This window comes from Toxorhynchites rutilus, chromosome 3, assembly GCF_029784135.1.
Source record: "Toxorhynchites rutilus septentrionalis strain SRP chromosome 3, ASM2978413v1, whole genome shotgun sequence".
NCBI lineage: Eukaryota > Metazoa > Arthropoda > Insecta > Diptera > Culicidae > Toxorhynchites > Toxorhynchites rutilus.
In genome coordinates, this window is record NC_073746.1 from 307,862,583 (window position 1) to 307,880,604 (window position 18,022).

Sequence of the window (18,022 nt, forward strand, 5' to 3'; positions counted from 1 at the left end):
ATCGGTCCAGTAGAGCAAAAGTTATGAACTTTTGAAAAAAGGCATTTTTGGAAATAGAGGAAAACTTGATTTTCCACTTTGAAATCATGATTTAAAAACGAAGGAAACATCTCTCTGATTTTTGGATATGCTATGTCCTCAGCTCTCAGGAAAAATATATAGCGCCCTTGGTCCAGAGACCATGTAAACTATTTAAAAAATACAATCATTAGCTATAAAAACAAAATCCCAAATTTTTTGCAAGTGTAATATTTGTTTCAAAGAAGACTAGTTTATTGAATTTTTAAAAAAGCCGTTTTTTGGAAAAAACGAGAAATAGTTGATTTTTCGGTCCACGGATTAGGTAAATGGTCATCCTAATGGAAAAATAAAAAAAAAACAGGACTAATGCATTGTGATAAAGAACAAAATTACCACTTTTCATAAAAATCTGAGAACCACTATATCGGTTTGACAAGGAATGGCTGTATAATTAGACGATCAAAATCAACTCTGGTAGCCCTTCAAATGGTAGCTTAGAAATTTCAATGAAACAACCTTTGAACATTTTTTGACTGAAATGAGACTAGAATGAAAATCGCAAAAGAAATCTTATTTACACGCTTGCCCGGTGCAAGGGCGGAGCTTAAGTTGCAAATGTCTTTTTTTCCTTTCTTGCTTCTACGCGTCAGTGAAAGCTCTGCACTGAACATGGTGGTGCATATTCTGAAACAAACGATTTTGTGCGTCCGATTCATGCGGTAGCAGAGCTACACCTGACGTTTTGCAGCAGGAAAGATTTAATTTATCTTATTAATGTCAGCACTGTTATATAAAAAATAACTCAAACATAGGTAAACCCCAAGGTGAACAGACGTCGAAAATGAAAATTAGGTTCAAGTAATTTCATTGCGAAAAGTAAATTCTATATAACATTCTCATAAAAAAAAATCTTCATGGAACGTGATCCTCAGGGGAAATATTTTTTCATATTTTTTATTCGTTTTATTATGTATCTATGAATGAAGTAAGACTTCTCATGAATCGAGAATATTTTTTCACACTGCTCAATAAGTTACGCAAAATTAAAGTTGAAAAATGAGATTTTTTTTCAAAACTGCTTCTTAATTTTTTTCTCTTCAGTTGATTATAAAAGAAAATGTAAACGATTTTGTTGTATTATATAACCTAAACCTGACAATTTTTTTTCCAAAACTGTGATACTCAAAATCTAAAATAAAATAGTTTGAAACAAAACTGAAGTTCAAGATAGTCGAATTCGAATAAGAGATTCTACGTAAGATATAAGATAAGAAATTTTAAAGGGGATGTACAAGGCACGACCGCATTGTTGGTGCAGGACTACGGAATCATTTCATCCAGTTTGTTTGTTCATTACGGATATTATTGTAGAATGAAACCTAATGTGAAAATTAACTCTTTAGTAGAATTTTTTGAAAAATTTTAATAAAAAAATGGCTTTTTCCCAATTAAATTGTGTTGTTTATTTTTTCGATGTTCATGAAATTGTTGTAGAATTAAAGAATGATATTTCGTTGATCTAATCAAACTGGATTTAGACTGTAATTTCATACAAATTAAATCATTTGGCTGAATTTCGGCGGGTGGCAACTGCAGTCAATTTCCCACGAATCAGTTCCGTTTGTCTGTTTTATTTCGTTCGTCCCCAAATACTCCGAACACCAACCGGTTGGGGCACTCGTCAACGTCAAAAGTCGTCTGACGGTGCGCTTCAAGATCACGAAGTTCCACATACGTACACACACAGGGATCTTCGTTCGGGAACGGTACGGAATACACAATCACTCGCTCACCCGACTCACTCAAATTCAAAAGCGCTAATTGTCAACTTTCCGAGAATTTTTGAAATAAAAACACACGACGGTCTCCGTCGGCTGTGGCGTCGTCTGTCGGCGGAATGAATGGCGGCAATATAATATTCGGTCGCAATTGTGGTTGTTGTGACTCATCTTCGCGAGTGCGGCTTACCTGTTCCGCATGTTGGGAAACATTATTATGCTCTCGGGAAGCCGCGGTGCCAAGAATAGTCCACCGGCGGCAACCTTGGGAAAGTTATTTACCAACCCGAGACACAAATTGACACTTCGCCCAATCCCTCGTGGCGTGTGCACGAAAATAGCTGTGTAGCGCCAGCTCTTGTTATGCACCAATGGGTGGCGGCCTTCGAATGAATGGGTTTCCTTATTTTTATGGGAATTCCTCAGGTATTGTATAATTTGAGAAAAAGGGTGACACAATGATTGCTTGTTGTTGGAGTATTCAGGAGTACATAACCATAAAACATCACTGTGATTTCAGTTCAACTCCCTGGGTGATTTAGATTCTGTTTTCCGCCGCCGAGCGGTCAATCAAGTCGCCGTCCGTTGTCTATTTTCTGAAATACGACCGAAGTATGTTAAAACCACGTAACAAAAATCGCACTAACTTCGGACGAGACTCAGGTATGACATCTTTGCATGCGTAAACTATAATTTATGCTGCTGTGGGGTGCACAGACTAACTTCTTCCAGCAGACTTGAGAAATAGTCGAGACGTTCATCACTGCGGCTCCCAGAACGACTGGTCATCGCGCTAGGAGAGTGCCCTTCATTTGTGTCTAACTGAATTGATCTTCTCCAACTGAAGTGTAGAAGATTTATTAACTTTCAATATCTGGGATCCATCCGCGTTCAGCGCAGCAGCAGCAGCAGCAGGGTCAAATTAGTGACACGCCGAGCGCCGCCGCCATAAATTTGGAGTGGAAAAGAAAGACTATTAATACCACATATCTTGCTTGCATCTCTACCGGAGGGAGACGACGGCTTCTGATTTCGGGATTATTTTTGTCCGCATCCACGTCAATCACAGCTTATCCCGTACACGTGTGGTACCACTAATGGATCTCTTGTGGTGTTAAAATATGCACTGACCGCACCGATCTCGGATTCGAAGCCGATTGGTCGAGCCGCTGCGATATGTATCGAACGAAGCTGTGAAGACGTCCCGTTATGACACATGGAAGGAGAGATAGGTAAATGTGCTTCCCCTGCTGGTTTCCAACAGAATTGAATGACTTTAATGCAAGTGGATGTTGAGTTGAGTATGCTTAGAAAATCATAGGTTGTCGCATCAATGATATTTCCACTAAATTTCCATTTCCAAAAAGACCTAAATGTCATGGAAATGTTGGTCGTCTCACCATTAATCGATTATAAACAACGAAATGTGGCCTTATGAGTAAGACACGCCACCGAGATCACAGACCAGCGAATATCGATTGCCATTTCCTTCGTCGTATTCAGTTTATGTATTTTTTATGTATAGCATCAAAAGATCAGATATGGCCTAATGCCATGATATTTATTACACAAATTTTCTATTGAGAACCAAACGTACATTCTCCAATCGAGTATTATAAATATTTGAGAATAAATCAAACGCTGATATAGGGGTAGTGGGGGCAAATTGGTCATGGGGGGCAAAGTGGTCACCTGCTTGTTTGGTAGTATATCTATTGACTATTGAAACTGTATTGCCGTAGTTCTGTGCACATGGTATCTAAGGAATGATAAATGTACTATTGTCAATTTTTGTAGTAAAAGCCGAATGCTATCTTGAACAACAATGAGTTGAACTATAATATTCTCCGAAAAATGGGAATTGAAGCGGTATGTGGATGCTGGAAATGAGCATATTCCTTAGGGTGACCACTATGCCCCCACTTCCCCTACACCAGTTCCGCACCAAATAAACCGACCGCTGCTCCGACTCTCTTCGATAATTCTCAAAAGTTTAAGGTAGCTGCTACCCAAAATTACATTTTTTATAATTCCCTGATTGTGACTGATTTTTTTAAATGGCGCATCTAAATTTTTTTAGTTAAAGTTGGTGAAAACTCATACAAAAAGTAATATGTTAAATACACTGTTGAACGAACTTGCTCAAAAATTTGATTCAACATAAAAAACATATGTCTCAAAACACTCCCATATATTTTTTATGTAAATTTGATTAAAATACATACAGTTTCAATTGCTTCAACTTTGACTTTGACGTGAATATTTAAAAATTCACGTAATTTTTAGATTTATCGAATTTTTTTTTCTATTCAGAAATTTAGAAAAAAATTATGAATAGCCCTTACAATTTCCAACAAGTCGTCCATACATCGGAAGATGGGCACTTGTACAAGGAAAAAGTTTTTCGAACAACAACTTTTTCATGTTTTCTTTGAAAAAAATAAAACTTATCCTAATTTTGTTTAAAGTCAAGATAGCGATGTAGTGTATTCGACAAAGTTTTAGACCTTGTTGAAATATAAACTTTTGTCGTAGACATCAACTTTTTACCTTTTATAGTTTTTGGAATATAAGTCATTTTTGTGTGAAGACTTCCGAAAAAAAATAATGTTTTGCTCGCAACATTTTTGTGTGTAAATTCTCACGTTTGACATGTTTCTAAATAGAGAAAAATTAGCAGAGCATGTAAATTGCTATAATTTATACATAAAAATGTTACGAATTAAATATTAATAGTATTTTTTCAAAGAAAAAAAAAGAAAAAGTTGTTGTTCGAAAAACTTTTTCCATGTAAATGTGCCCATTGTCCGATGTATGGAAAACTTGTTGGAAATTTTAAGGGCTATTTATATCTATTGTTTTAGAATTTTTAAAGCATATGTTTTCAAGAAAAAGAATTTTAATTTTCAAAATATTTTTTTTCAATGGATTTTTTTTCCAAAAAGTCTTTGATATTTTTATTGAAAACCTAAGTAATTTCCTACATTTCATTCTCAGACCAACTTTTTGTAGAAATCTTTCTTTAATAATTTGTTCGGTATTTTTTGATGAAAACATAATCAATTTCCTACATTTCATTCTTCAACTAAAATTTCGTAGGTTTTTTTAATTTTCAGAGCCGCGTAATGTACAAACAAAAAACAAAAGAAACATGAATAAAAATGTGTACGAACACATTTAAATAACAATTAAACCAGAACTGAGTCTCAAAATTGGAAAACATGAAGAAAAAAAGGTTTTCAAGAATTGCGAAATACCAAAAAATATTCAAAAACTATACATATTGAAGAACGCGTAAGAAGTCATTTAAATGAATATTATAGCAGTGCTGGGTTTCAAAATTCGATTCTGTTTAAACATTTAAAAATATCAAGATACATAAAATGTGTTTTGTATCGTGCACATGCTTTAACAGTTCTGTGAAAAATTACAAATATACATAAACATGTACGAAATAATTTAAATGAAAAATTGGCCAGTACTGGGTCTTAAAATTGGAAAGTGTTTTCAGAATTCCGAAATACTAAAAAATATATATAAAATACACAAATATCAGTGAACACGCTCATATTTATTTAAATAAAAATATGAGCAGTAATGGGTCTCAAAATCAAATCCTTTTTTAAAAACCTCGAAATACAAAGAAATATAAAAAATATATGCCGCGCACATGCTTTGAAAGTTCTGAAAATAAATCGCATATATAAACAAATACTTATGGATTTCTTCAAATAATTAAACCAGTACTTGGTATCAACATTGAAAAAAAAGTATCATGTATCAAAAAACTACAAATACCAACAAACACGTACGAATTTATTTTAAAAAATTAAAAAGTCCGTTATTTTTCGATCTTCTGGAGTAGGGCACTCTTTTAAACAAAAATTAAAGCAGTACTGGGTCTCAAAATTATATTATTTTTTTTTAAATTCTGAATACAATATTAAATATGTGTTGCACCGCAAACATGCTTCACAAATGCTAAAAGAACACACATATTAATAAACACCTACTAATGGCTTGAAGTTTATTTAACGAGTTTATTTAACTAAACGTTGTAGCAGCACTGGGTCTCAAAATTAATTTCTAAATACTTTAAAATATATTTAAAAATCACAAATACCAATGAACACGCACGTGTTTATTTAAATAAATATAATAGTAGTACTGATTCCCAAAATTTAATTGTTTTTCAAAATTTCGAAATGCAAAATGCTTTTTTTTGTACCGCACACTTGATTTTTAATTAAAAAAATCACAAATATAAATAAACACGTACGAGTTCATTTGAATCAAAATAAAATCAGTACTAGGTGTACATGTAAAAAAAAAACATGTTTTTAGATATTTATGAATGCGAAAAAAAATATATATAAAAAATTCCACAAACGTCAAAAAATTCTTTTTGAAGCTTTTGAAATTCAGGAAAATCACAAATATCAATAAACAAATTTATCTAAATAAAAATTAAAGCGGTACTGGGTCTCAAAACTCAATTTTTCTTTCGAAATATCGAGATGGAAAAATATAAAATATTTTTTGTACCGCACATGCACATGCTTTGGAAAAGCAAAAAATTATTTCATACATAAATAAACACTAATGAATTTATTCAAATAAAAATGAGACCGGGTCAGTACTAGGTTTCAAAATTCAATGTTATTTAAAGAATCCATAAATACTGAAAAATACATTTTTTTGCTCGTGATACATAACATATTTTTTCGTACCACACAAATGATTTGAAAATTCTGAAAATAAAACAAACACAGGTAAACCTTTTTTTGTGCGGGGGATAGTGACCGCACAAGAACAGACAATCGCACAAAAAAAGTTTACCTGTATCAATAAACATGAGTGACTTTTCTTTTTTAATATTATAATAAGATCAGAACGGGTATATTTTTATATATTATTTTTTGTCCTTGCAATGTTCTAAAAATTCAGAAAAAACCGAAATTAAGAAAAAAGATCTCAAAATTTCAAACTAACGAAAAAAACATAAAATATTTTTTATTACCGCACAAATGCCTTCAAATTTATGGAAAAACACAAATATCCAAAAACATACATATAACCGCAAGGTTGACGTAGGACTGCCATTGGCTTAGTGCTCATTTGTGTTTTTTCAATTAGCAATAATCGCACCTCGGATGTTCCTCATTGGGTACGACATCGCCGCTGCGCAGAGCTATCTTTTGTATGTATTAATTAAATTATTGATTAAACTAGTGAATGAATGAAACAATTCACGAATTCAATTGCAAAAAGAAAACGAATTCAGGTCAATTCAGTGTAAAAATGCATGGGGGTATAAAAATACTGCCGAGATCTGCAATGTCGATTTTCCCACCTTATTGGTTTCAGAATCTGTGTTGGAAAAACACATTCCGATTTTCAAAAATGCAAGCGAGTACAAAAGTACTCGCACCTTGCATCTCATTTGCAATGTCAATTTCCTCACGCTCCATGTTTTTGAAGTCTGTGTTAGGGAAACATTCCGATTTGCAAAAGCGCAAACGAGTACAAAAGTACCCACAACATGCATCTATTTCACAATGCCGATTCCCCCAGGCTCCATGGTTTTAAAGTCTGGGTTAGGGAAATATTCCGATTTGCAAAAGCGCAAACGAGTACAAAATTCGGTACATTTTACACTTTTTCTTTTAGAAATGCGAAAATGCAAGCCAGGCCGCTGAAATTGTGAATCGTGTTTATGGCGCCGATACTTCAGCAGTAAAAACACGTGCAGTTTAATTTATTTTTAATTTTTTTTTTTAAATTTTTCTCAAATCTTTTTTAATTTTTTTTTAAATTTTTTCTCAAATCTTTTCCAATTTTTTTTAAATTTTTTAATTTTCTATTAGTGCAATACACTAAATTAAGATCCCTGCTGTCAACTAATGGACTGTTTGAAACTAGCGTTTGACCAGAAACGTCCAGAATCACCCAACAGAGGAGGTGTTTTGTTTCATCAGCACAACGCAAGACCGAACAACTCCAGAAGCTTGATTGGGATGTTTTAATGCATCCACCATATAGTCCAAACCTGGCACCAAGCGATTATCAACTTTTTCTCGCATTGAAAAATTTTCAGAGTGATAATAAATTGGGATCAAGAAAAGGTTGTAAAAATGTATTGCTAGAGTTTTTCGCCAATAAGGACCAAGACCTCTGTGATAGAGACAGTATGAAGCTACCTATAGAATGGCAACAAATTTTACTACAAAACTGTTCATATTTGACCCAAATCGGACAATCCGAAGCATATTTAAAATAGTTTTGAATTTCACCCAAAAATATGGATTACTTTTTCTCCAACCTAATATAAACTGTCCATATGATGTCATATACATTCTGTCAAATATATATTTTTATGTTTAGTTGGTACTACTGTCAGTGGTCATAATGTAAATTTTGAGCGTGATCCGTCGTTCAGTTTGTTTTTAGAGTCAGTAAGCACAAGTAAAATTTTTCAACTCGGTGATTTTTGATATGATGCTGCCGATGAGAATGATGTTTTAAATTATAGAGAACTTCAAATTTTGCGGTTCAGAAACATACGCGTTGTATATTTGTTCAGGTTGTGGCAAGAAAGTTGCACGAATTGATTATTTTTTTCATAACTTATTTTGGAATTATTGATAACGACGTGAAGAAACGAACAAGAGCGTTTTTTATCATATCCCTTACGGGGACATTAATAAACGTCCAAAATATTTGGTACCCTATACAGGCAAACCTTTTTTTGTGCGGGGGATAGGGACCGCACAAAAAAAAAGTTGCATAAAAAAATCGTGCAAAACTTCACCAGCAGCATTAAAAAATCATGTTCGGTGCACATTATGAAAAAAAAACTTTTTTTGTGCGGTAGATAGGGACCGCATAAAAAAAGTTTCCCCCAAGAAAATAACTCAAATCCACGCCATTCACCGTTCAATTTCCTTTTGTTTCCCTACTTTGCGATGGGACACTTTGCCTTTTCGGTTGTGCGTGGCTGTTTCATGCTTTTAGTTGCATGTCGAAACGTGTTGCTGTTAGAAATCATGTCATGCAAAAACTTAAAAAAACTTAGAGCATTTGACGAGAGGAGGGGAATGATTTCAGAAGTGGATGATTGAGACGCAAATATGCTTTTTTCGCACTTAAATGCATATAAACCATCGAAAAAAAGTAAATGGACGATAACTTCGTCAAATATGCTTCTTTTCATACACCGCACAAAAAAAAAATCGCACAAAAAAAACCGCACAAGAAAAGAAAATCGCACAAAAACAGGTTTTACTGTACAATATTTTCCATAGTGTTGGTAATTAGGTTTAAAGACACTTTTCACATGGTATCCTACCAGGCCCTTTCTATACGATTTCCATACCTTAGTCGTAATGTCGTAATAGCAAAATTAGTTTTCTCGAAAACCGTCAATCTTAGGATAAAATTTTATAAAATTTGAATTCAGTTAATTGAACGTGAAACCGTTCACAGAGCTATCTGAAATTTCAAACAATTTTGAAGCTGTCATTTAGTCGACGCAAAGTTTATGGTCCATTTTGGCCTACGGCTGTGCAGTTTCCCGTGTTCATTCATGGTGGCAAGTGAAGCAATCAGCCGTGTGTGCCAAGTGATGCGGGAGTGTGGTGTATTCTATATTCTAAAAATAACATGTCGTATGTCCTCATCGGTTTGTGGTGCTCACGAGAGAGAGAGAGAGAGAGAGAGAGAGAAAGAGAGAGACACAGCTAAATTGACACAATTCGACAAGTGACACTTTCCTCGATATATCCTATCAGACAATCTTCGGCAAGGATTGTTGAGTTATTTCCGGGAAGAAAGCGTCACAAGGCCGTCACAATCAGATGAAGCTCAGAGCTCAGGACGGGAGAGTTGAATATTTTGCAAACAAGCTTAAGTTAGATCAAGAACTATGGTATCGCAGGGAACGCAGCGCCGATCTCCGTGAACATGGTCGCGTTTTGACAAGTGCATTTCATAATATTTCTCAACCGGTGACGGAAAAACTAACAACAGCAATCTCGAGTGGGGTGAGCACATACAAGACAACAAGACACATTCATCTTGCCAGGCGCGGCGGTAGGTGGACTTCGACTACAACTTTGTTAGAGAGAAATTTTGGGTTCATAGACATGCAGAGCGGCCATGTTTATGGAAATTTGTTCGACAGGCAATAAATTTTTACTAGCAGAGTCACTCGAACCGCCACACGAGATGAATCAATTTTCCTCGACGCGAGAAGTCGCGTGTTTCGAGTAGTTGTAATTTGTTTTCGTAGTGTGTGCCCGCGATTACACAAGTTTTGTGAGTCGAAGGAAGACGAAAGATGAGAAAAAATTGAGGAACCAACAAATACCGTTCCCTTCTAGCTACTGATTGATGTATGTGCACACAATTTATAGAATAAACAAAAATAACTCTTGGAAAAGACTGTCAATTAATATTTTCCTGTCTGCTGGCGGTTGGAACTGTTCCAGGATCGGGTAAACAGAGAAAAACAGGGGGAGAAGATTAGTGATCGGAAGAAAACACGCTAACCAGGCACCAGGAGGTAACGAGAAACAAACATTCGGAATTTTTGGTTTAACTTTGGGCCTCTTCACCGTTGATGTTGAGTGCTGGCTACCGCGAAGTCTACCGGAGAGTAAATAACCTAGCCAAACACCATCGCTACCTTTGCTGCCAGGGAAGTGGATTTTGTGGTGGCGCTTCTGTGTTTGGAATTTGTGTTTTACGCTGCGATACAGATTATTGTTTGATGACGACGGTGAAAGCCAAACTCGCTAAAACTCTGTCATTAAACGATGAACTAACGAGCGATGGTTGCTTGTGCTCAACGAGTTGGAATTTATAGCAACGTGAATGCATTGCTTTCACCGGTGGGCTAGCGAGGTCATGTCCCTCAATAGAGACTAGATGTAATTAATGGATATGTCACTGTCGTGGCACTGGTATGAACCACTGAATAATCTAACCATCATTCCAATGAAAAGCATGTTGATTAAAATCCGAACAGGAGGTCAAGGCTATGAATGGTTCTGTTCACGTAGCTGAAACTGGAGCAGCAACAGAAAACCCGTTTCCAGGATCTGAGCCAAGGATGCTCAGTCACCAGAAAGCGAAAGTCATACAAGGTCTTACTTTTCTATGCGATTCCTCTGTGAATTGTATGGGAACTAGTTCATGTCACATTTTTTCTTTCTGGGTCTTCATATTGTGCATTCAGATGAAAAACCACACATTTGAAAGCATCAGAGATGAATGTGGGGGTTTTTAATGGTTGCACCTTGCCTTTTTCTCATTTCGCTCAGCACTGAGAAGATTTTTATAATGGAAAATGAAACTCTGCCCTGAAAAGGAGCATATCATTAGAGTACGCGGGGATATTTATCGAAACTGTGCTCACGAGAAGAACCATAATGGAAGGGTGACATCGCATTCAAAAAGATGACAAATTTCTATTCATATACACACAACCATTCCATGCCAAACCGATAGAGTGGTTCTCAGATTTTCGTTAAAATAGGTGGTGTTGTTCCTGATCGTAAAATAGTAGTATTTTTTTTTAATTCGAGTGCCCATTTCCATTTAAGGTTGGTCCGTAGGTTCCTATTCCTATTCCTATTCCTATTCCTATTCCTATTCCTATTCCTATTCCTATTCCTATTCCTATTCCTATTCCTATTCCTATTCCTATTCCTATTCCTATTCCTATTCCTATTCCTATTCCTATTCCTATTCCTATTCCTATTCCTATTCCTATTCCTATTCCTATTCCTATTCCTATTCCTATTCCTATTCCTATTCCTATTCCTATTCCTATTCCTATTCCTATTCCTATTCCTATTCCTATTCCTATTCCTATTCCTATTCCTATTCCTATTCCTATTCCTATTCCTATTCCTATTCCTATTCCTATTCCTATTCCTATTCCTATTCCTATTCCTATTCCTATTCCTATTCCTATTCCTATTCCTATTCCTATTCCTATTCCTATTCCTATTCCTATTCCTATTCCTATTCCTATTCCTATTCCTATTCCTATTCCTATTCCTATTCCTATTCCTATTCCTATTCCTATTCCTATTCCTATTCCTATTCCTATTCCTATTCCTATTCCTATTCCTATTCCTATTCCTATTCCTATTCCTATTCCTATTCCTATTCCTATTCCTATTCCTATTCCTATTCCTATTCCTATTCCTATTCCTATTCCTATTCCTATTCCTATTCCTATTCCTATTCCTATTCCTATTCCTATTCCTATTCCTATTCCTATTCCTATTCCTATTCCTATTCCTATTCCTATTCCTATTCCTATTCCTATTCCTATTCCTATTCCTATTCCTATTCCTATTCCTATTCCTATTCCTATTCCTATTCCTATTCCTATTCCTATTCCTATTCCTATTCCTATTCCTATTCCTATTCCTATTCCTATTCCTATTCCTATTCCTATTCCTATTCCTATTCCTATTCCTATTCCTATTCCTATTCCTATTCCTATTCCTATTCCTATTCCTATTCCTATTCCTATTCCTATTCCTATTCCTATTCCTGTTCCTATTCCTATTCCTATTCCTGTTCCTGTTCCTGTTCCTATTCCTATTCCTATTCCTATTCCTATTCCTGTTCCTGTTCCTGTTCCTATAGAAAATTCAAATTTACAATTTTTAATTTTTTTTTTGCAATTTAACAAAATTGAATTTTTTATTCCTCAATTTTTCAATGTTTGTTTCAATGAAATTTTGAATTTTATTATTTAATTTCTCAACTATTTTATTCTTCCAAAACTTTCAGTTTCTTAGTTTTTCTTAATTTTCACTGTTTATCCAATCAAAGTATTTAACCTTAAATTTTCCTATTTCTCATTTTCAAAACTGTTTTGTATTTTTTTGGTTTTTTTTATGTTTTATGTAAGCGTTTCTTCAGCAGCATGGCAATGGAGACAGTTCGCTCAATCTGCTCGCTGTATGGCGTGCATTAGTTTTCGATACTGTGCCTTTCAATTTTTTTATTCTTTAATTTAAAAAAATATTGAAATATCAATCTCTTTATATTTAAACCTTAATTTTTGAATTTTTCAATGTTTTAATTTTTCTATTTTCTAATTTGTTTATTTTTCAATTTCGATTCAATTTTCAAAGTCTAAAAGTTTCCGATTCTTTAATTTTTTCATTTCATCGCAATTTAATATCAGAAGTCGTTCAATTTTTAAATGTTTTGAATTTTTAGATTTTATAATTCTTGCATTATTTTTTTCAGTTTTGTTATTTTTCGCATTTTCAATTTTTCATTTTTTTTTAATTGTCTAATTTCTCTACTTTTCCATTTTTCATTTTTTCAATGTGTTCAATTTATTTAATATTTCAGTCTAATTTGTTTCAATGTTTTAATATTTTTTTAATTATTAATTTTTTTATTTCTCAATATCTGAAATATTCACTGTTCAAACGAGTGATGAAACGAATAGTAATTTAGCCGAATACCGGATACTGGATATCCGGCAAGCTACGGATTCAAATAAGCGAAGAACATCAATCAATAATTTTCATCAAGATCGCAAAACTTAGAACTGTCTTCAGGTATGATAATCTGAAAGAGGGTACACTTACTTCACCACAAATTAAATTAAACGAATCAATATCTGTATCTGTTAATTTAACCTTGTACGCGAAGCTCACGACAATTTATTGGCACTGTTTCAACAAGGTGCCAAATGAAAATGATAGTCAGCATCGTGTTCGGGAAAAAATCCCAATGCCAACGAAATCGACTGTTATGCGAAAACATTTTGAATCAACCTCCTTATTCACTGGAGGTTGATCCTTATTCACTGAAGTCGCTTTTTACGCGGTTTTTGGAATTTACGCGGTTTTTTACGCGGATCTCGGAATTTACGCGGATTTCGGAATTTACGCGGATTTCGAAATTTACGCGTTTTTTTTCACGCAGCACGCGTTAACCTCGTAAAATTCAATATGTTAATTATGTAACTTTTCGCGAAATAATTTAGTATTGTATCACTGATTAGTAGCTGAAAAATAAAAGAAGATACAGATAGCAGGATGCAAAAAAAATGTAGCATGCAAAAAAAAATCAAGTAATCAGTTGTTAGAATATGGGTTACATTTTAAACTAATAATTCACTGTTTGTTAGATTTTTACACGGAATTTGAAAATTACCCGGTTTATTTTTACGCGTATTTTGGAATTTACGCGGATTTTGGAATTAGCGCGTTTTTTTACGCGGATTTTGGAATTTACGCGATTCTTTTACGCGGTTTTTGTTTACACGGCACGTATCCCCCGCGTAAAATGCGACTCCAGTGTATTTGGTAGTCATTAGACTCTAAGCAGTACCCCAATTGACAAGGTTTGCTAGAGTTTATCATTCAGCTCCTTGCAGTAGTATTCACAGTGAAAGATTGTTCTCTGAAGCTGGCCTGATGTACGAAGCAAAGCGTAATTGGTAGGTTAAAAAATTTATAATAAAAGTCATAGTGGTTATAAATTGATGTTATGAATTAATATCATTTCAGTTTTGAAAAACATATTATTTATCTCGTGTTAATGAGAAATTATTCATTTTTTTCTAATATCCGATATCCGGCCGGATAGCAAATATTGGCCGAATAGGCTGGATACCGGATAGTTACCGGATATCCGTTTCATCTCTAATTTAAACTCTAAAACTTTGAAACAATTTCTCTGCTTATTTTTTTAATTTTTAATTCGTCAGTTTTGAAATTTTTCAAATTTTCTATTTTTCAATTAATTTTTTTTAGGTTTTGCCACCTTTCTATTTTTCAATATTTTAAACTTTGAACTTTTCCCTTTCTCAATTTTTCGAACTTTCAACTTTTAAATATCTCAAGTTTTTAGTTTTGATATTATTACATTTTTTAGTTTCTATGTTTTGCAATTTCGCTATTTCTCATTTTTTCAGTGTTACATTTGTTACATTCATTTTTTCAGTATTACAGATTCAAGTTTTTCTATCCATGATCAAAGACTCAGTTCACAGACTTCAGATTTCAAATACAGAATATAGATTTCATAATCATTTTTTTTAGATTTATAGCTCTATTGGTTTTCATCGTTAATATGTTTCATTTCGCATGCGAACGAACGTTCCCAGCTATTCAATTGTAAATTTGATTTTGGATTTTGTATTGAGGGATTTTGGGATTTTGCCCTTAGGATTGAGGGATTTTGCAATTCAAAATTCCGATTATCCACATTATCCACGATTATCGGGGTTATCGGGGTTCTACTGTATTTGCAATGCCGATACCGCCAGTTCCTGACTTCAAGTGCTACACCCAAACTATCATTGGCAGAAAACATTTCATCTTTGGCAGAAATGTTTGTATGTATGCGTGCAGACATCTTTTTCTGTTCTCTTTTCTTATTTCATTTGGGATTGCGCCAAAAAAAAAGGCCATACGACGTCAATGGGGATCGAACCAAGGCCGGCTGAAATGCAAAGCCTTTTTTACACGGCTACGCTATCCACATGGCTAATGATGCTTCAGCAGTTGTTCAGCAAATACGTGATAATATTGCACCTGATTATAAAATGAAGTTGGAAAGTGTTTTCTAAGAGTAAAAAAGGAGCGCATGAAGAAGAACAATATCTATCTCGGTCTGGGCCGTGTATGTGGCAAAGTATGCGGAAAGCTTATTTGTCTTTTGTTTCGCTCGTCCGCATGAATCTTATATTGTTGTACCATGTATATTATACAAAGTCTGAAGTTTTGAAGTCTGTGTTGGGGAAACACATTCCATCGTACATCAATCGCTGCGCAATCACAACTGAGTGGATTTCCAAGCATATAACTCTTAGACATTTTATTTTTCGGATTAAGTGACTATCGTACCACTTCGTTCAGCTTGAAAAGAGATATTAACGTTCAAAACCTTGCACTCCAAAACGTAACGCTTTTGAAATCTTTAAATCTTCACCCCGGTACAGAAATCAAAAAAACGTAGTCCTACGTCAAAAATTCCACCATTCCAGCTGCCCTTAGCAACAAATAAGAGCACAGATTAATAGATTTCATGAGCTATATGTTCTTCTCACAGACCATGCAGAAATACTGCGGAAAGGGGGAAATTTGCCACGAATGAGATTTATAGTAGCGATTACCGATGCTGGTGCAAGTAGGTTTAGTTAGTGGTGATGGTAGTGCCGTTGCATTTTTAGACCGTGTCTCACTTGGGTGGGCCACTTGTCGCGGATGAACGGACACGAAGCTGCACTCCATAGGAAATTGATGAGAAAATCGTAAATGTGTCATCTGGATTGATGAGTACTCCTCACGGAAGAAGACTCCCATCGCTTCGGGACTGACGGTTGTCATTACATGCCAATAAATCATAATCAATCATCTGAAAGTGACGTGACGGGGGATCTGATTGTAAGTTCAATGAAACTTGCTCTCCGCTAATTGACCAATTATCGAACAGAGTGTGAACATTATCACCGTGCGTTATCTCTGGAGGAACATAAAACGGTTCCCAAATAAATGGAGCAAACATTCGGCAACTTGTTTGCACGCACATTCCCTCGACCGATTGTTTGAACTCTGAGCGGCGATTTCGGCGGGTTATTAGTTATCGTGGGTAAATAAAATTTATGGGACGCTTGAAAATGTTTAATCGCGGCCATCGAGTTCCACTCAAGTGCAGCGTCACCATAGAGCGATCAACAAACCCCTTCGCCTGCATGTTTAACAACTGTCAAATCAACTCAGCGCATACCTCAATGCAATGCATGTGGCGGACCCCGTTGTTGGTTCGTGTTGATCGCCGAACGTCGCCAAAATGGACCGATAAATCTTTTTTCAACCATTCACATTCCTTCGCTCGATCCCGGTTTCCTTTCTCATGCATCAGGTTTCCAATTTCATGCGGGTCGACAATGACAATTGTGCAGGAAAAAATGCACCGCCAACATCGGACAGCCCCCTAGCGACTCATTTTGCGTGATTCGTGTAATTTTGTGTGTCTTTCCCTGTGCGCATAAAAGAAAGGGGAATTTATGCGTTTTTAATCGTTCTGTTGCCTTCATTTGGTGGTTGAATTGAATGACCGGCGGACGAATGAAATATGTAGGTTTCCTTCTTTCCAACTTGGCCAAACGTGCCACTATCCTGCTCGGGTTATTAACGGATGTGGAAGGAAAACCTAGAGAACGAGCATGTAACCAAAAAGAGGAAATATTTCGAACACTTATAACGTGAACATTTCTTGATAGCTTGCAGATGGATGCAGCTATCATAATGAGGGCAAACTTTTTTTTTAAAACAATTTTTCAACACTTAAAACATGTGAATCATCGAGCACGATTAATGTGATCTTCCCAAACAGTGCCGTCAAAAACTCCAATCGGACAAACTTTCCACTGCAGAATATATGCGCAATCGATGGTTTTGAATTTTACAATTTTTCCTTTGAACATCTCACGTTGTCAACATTGTCTCACAACAAATATGTGGACATAACGTATGTTGAGTCGTAGTCGTAGTCGTAGTCTTCCTTTCTGTATGTTTCACTATATCTACTGTATTGCATGAACAATGAGCTATCATTTTCATTTAGATTTCCAATTTTAGATTTTTTTCATTTTAAAATCATGAAATTTTCCTATTTTAATTTTTTTTAATGCATAGATGTTTTTGATTTCTCGAATGTTCAATTCTTTCAATTTCTCAATGTTTCAATGTTTTAAATTTTAAAATTTTGGATTTTTTCATCTATTCCATTTTCTGATTTTTCAATTTTTCAAGTTTTAATTTTCATTCATTTTTGTCTGTGTCAATGTCTTACGTTTTTTGTTGTTCGTTCGTTACGTTGTTCTTTTTCTAATATTTGTCATTTGAAAAAAACAGGAAGTGGGTGCGGAATGCACGTATATCTATGGTATAACCGCAATGGTGACGTAGGACTATCGTTGACTTAGTGATCATTTGTTTGAAGTTGAATCTGAATTAATTCTGAATGAATGAATAAATTAATATTTGGGGGACTTCGAAAACTAGAGCGTTACGTTGGAGGTACAAGGTTTTATGCATCCAATATTGGATACGAAAATGTCCTACTGATGGGTAAGAATAATCTTCAGAGGCTTTCCTGCTAATTGCACTTGATTGAAAAATCACAGAACTAAATGTATTTGGTCGCAGTATTATATGTATAGAAAACAT

The 18,022-nt window shown here is 34.9% G+C and overlaps 1 protein-coding gene and 1 pseudogene across 3 annotated transcripts in view; one reads left to right on the top strand and one right to left on the bottom strand.

Moving 5' to 3' along the window:
- LOC129772977 (interference hedgehog-like) overlaps nucleotides 1-18,022 on the top strand; it is a 125,739-nt gene that overhangs the window by 1,818 nt on the left and 105,899 nt on the right. The gene's annotated exons all lie outside the window — the stretch shown is intronic.
- On the bottom strand, nucleotides 6,838-6,992 carry LOC129780831 (U4 spliceosomal RNA; annotated as a pseudogene).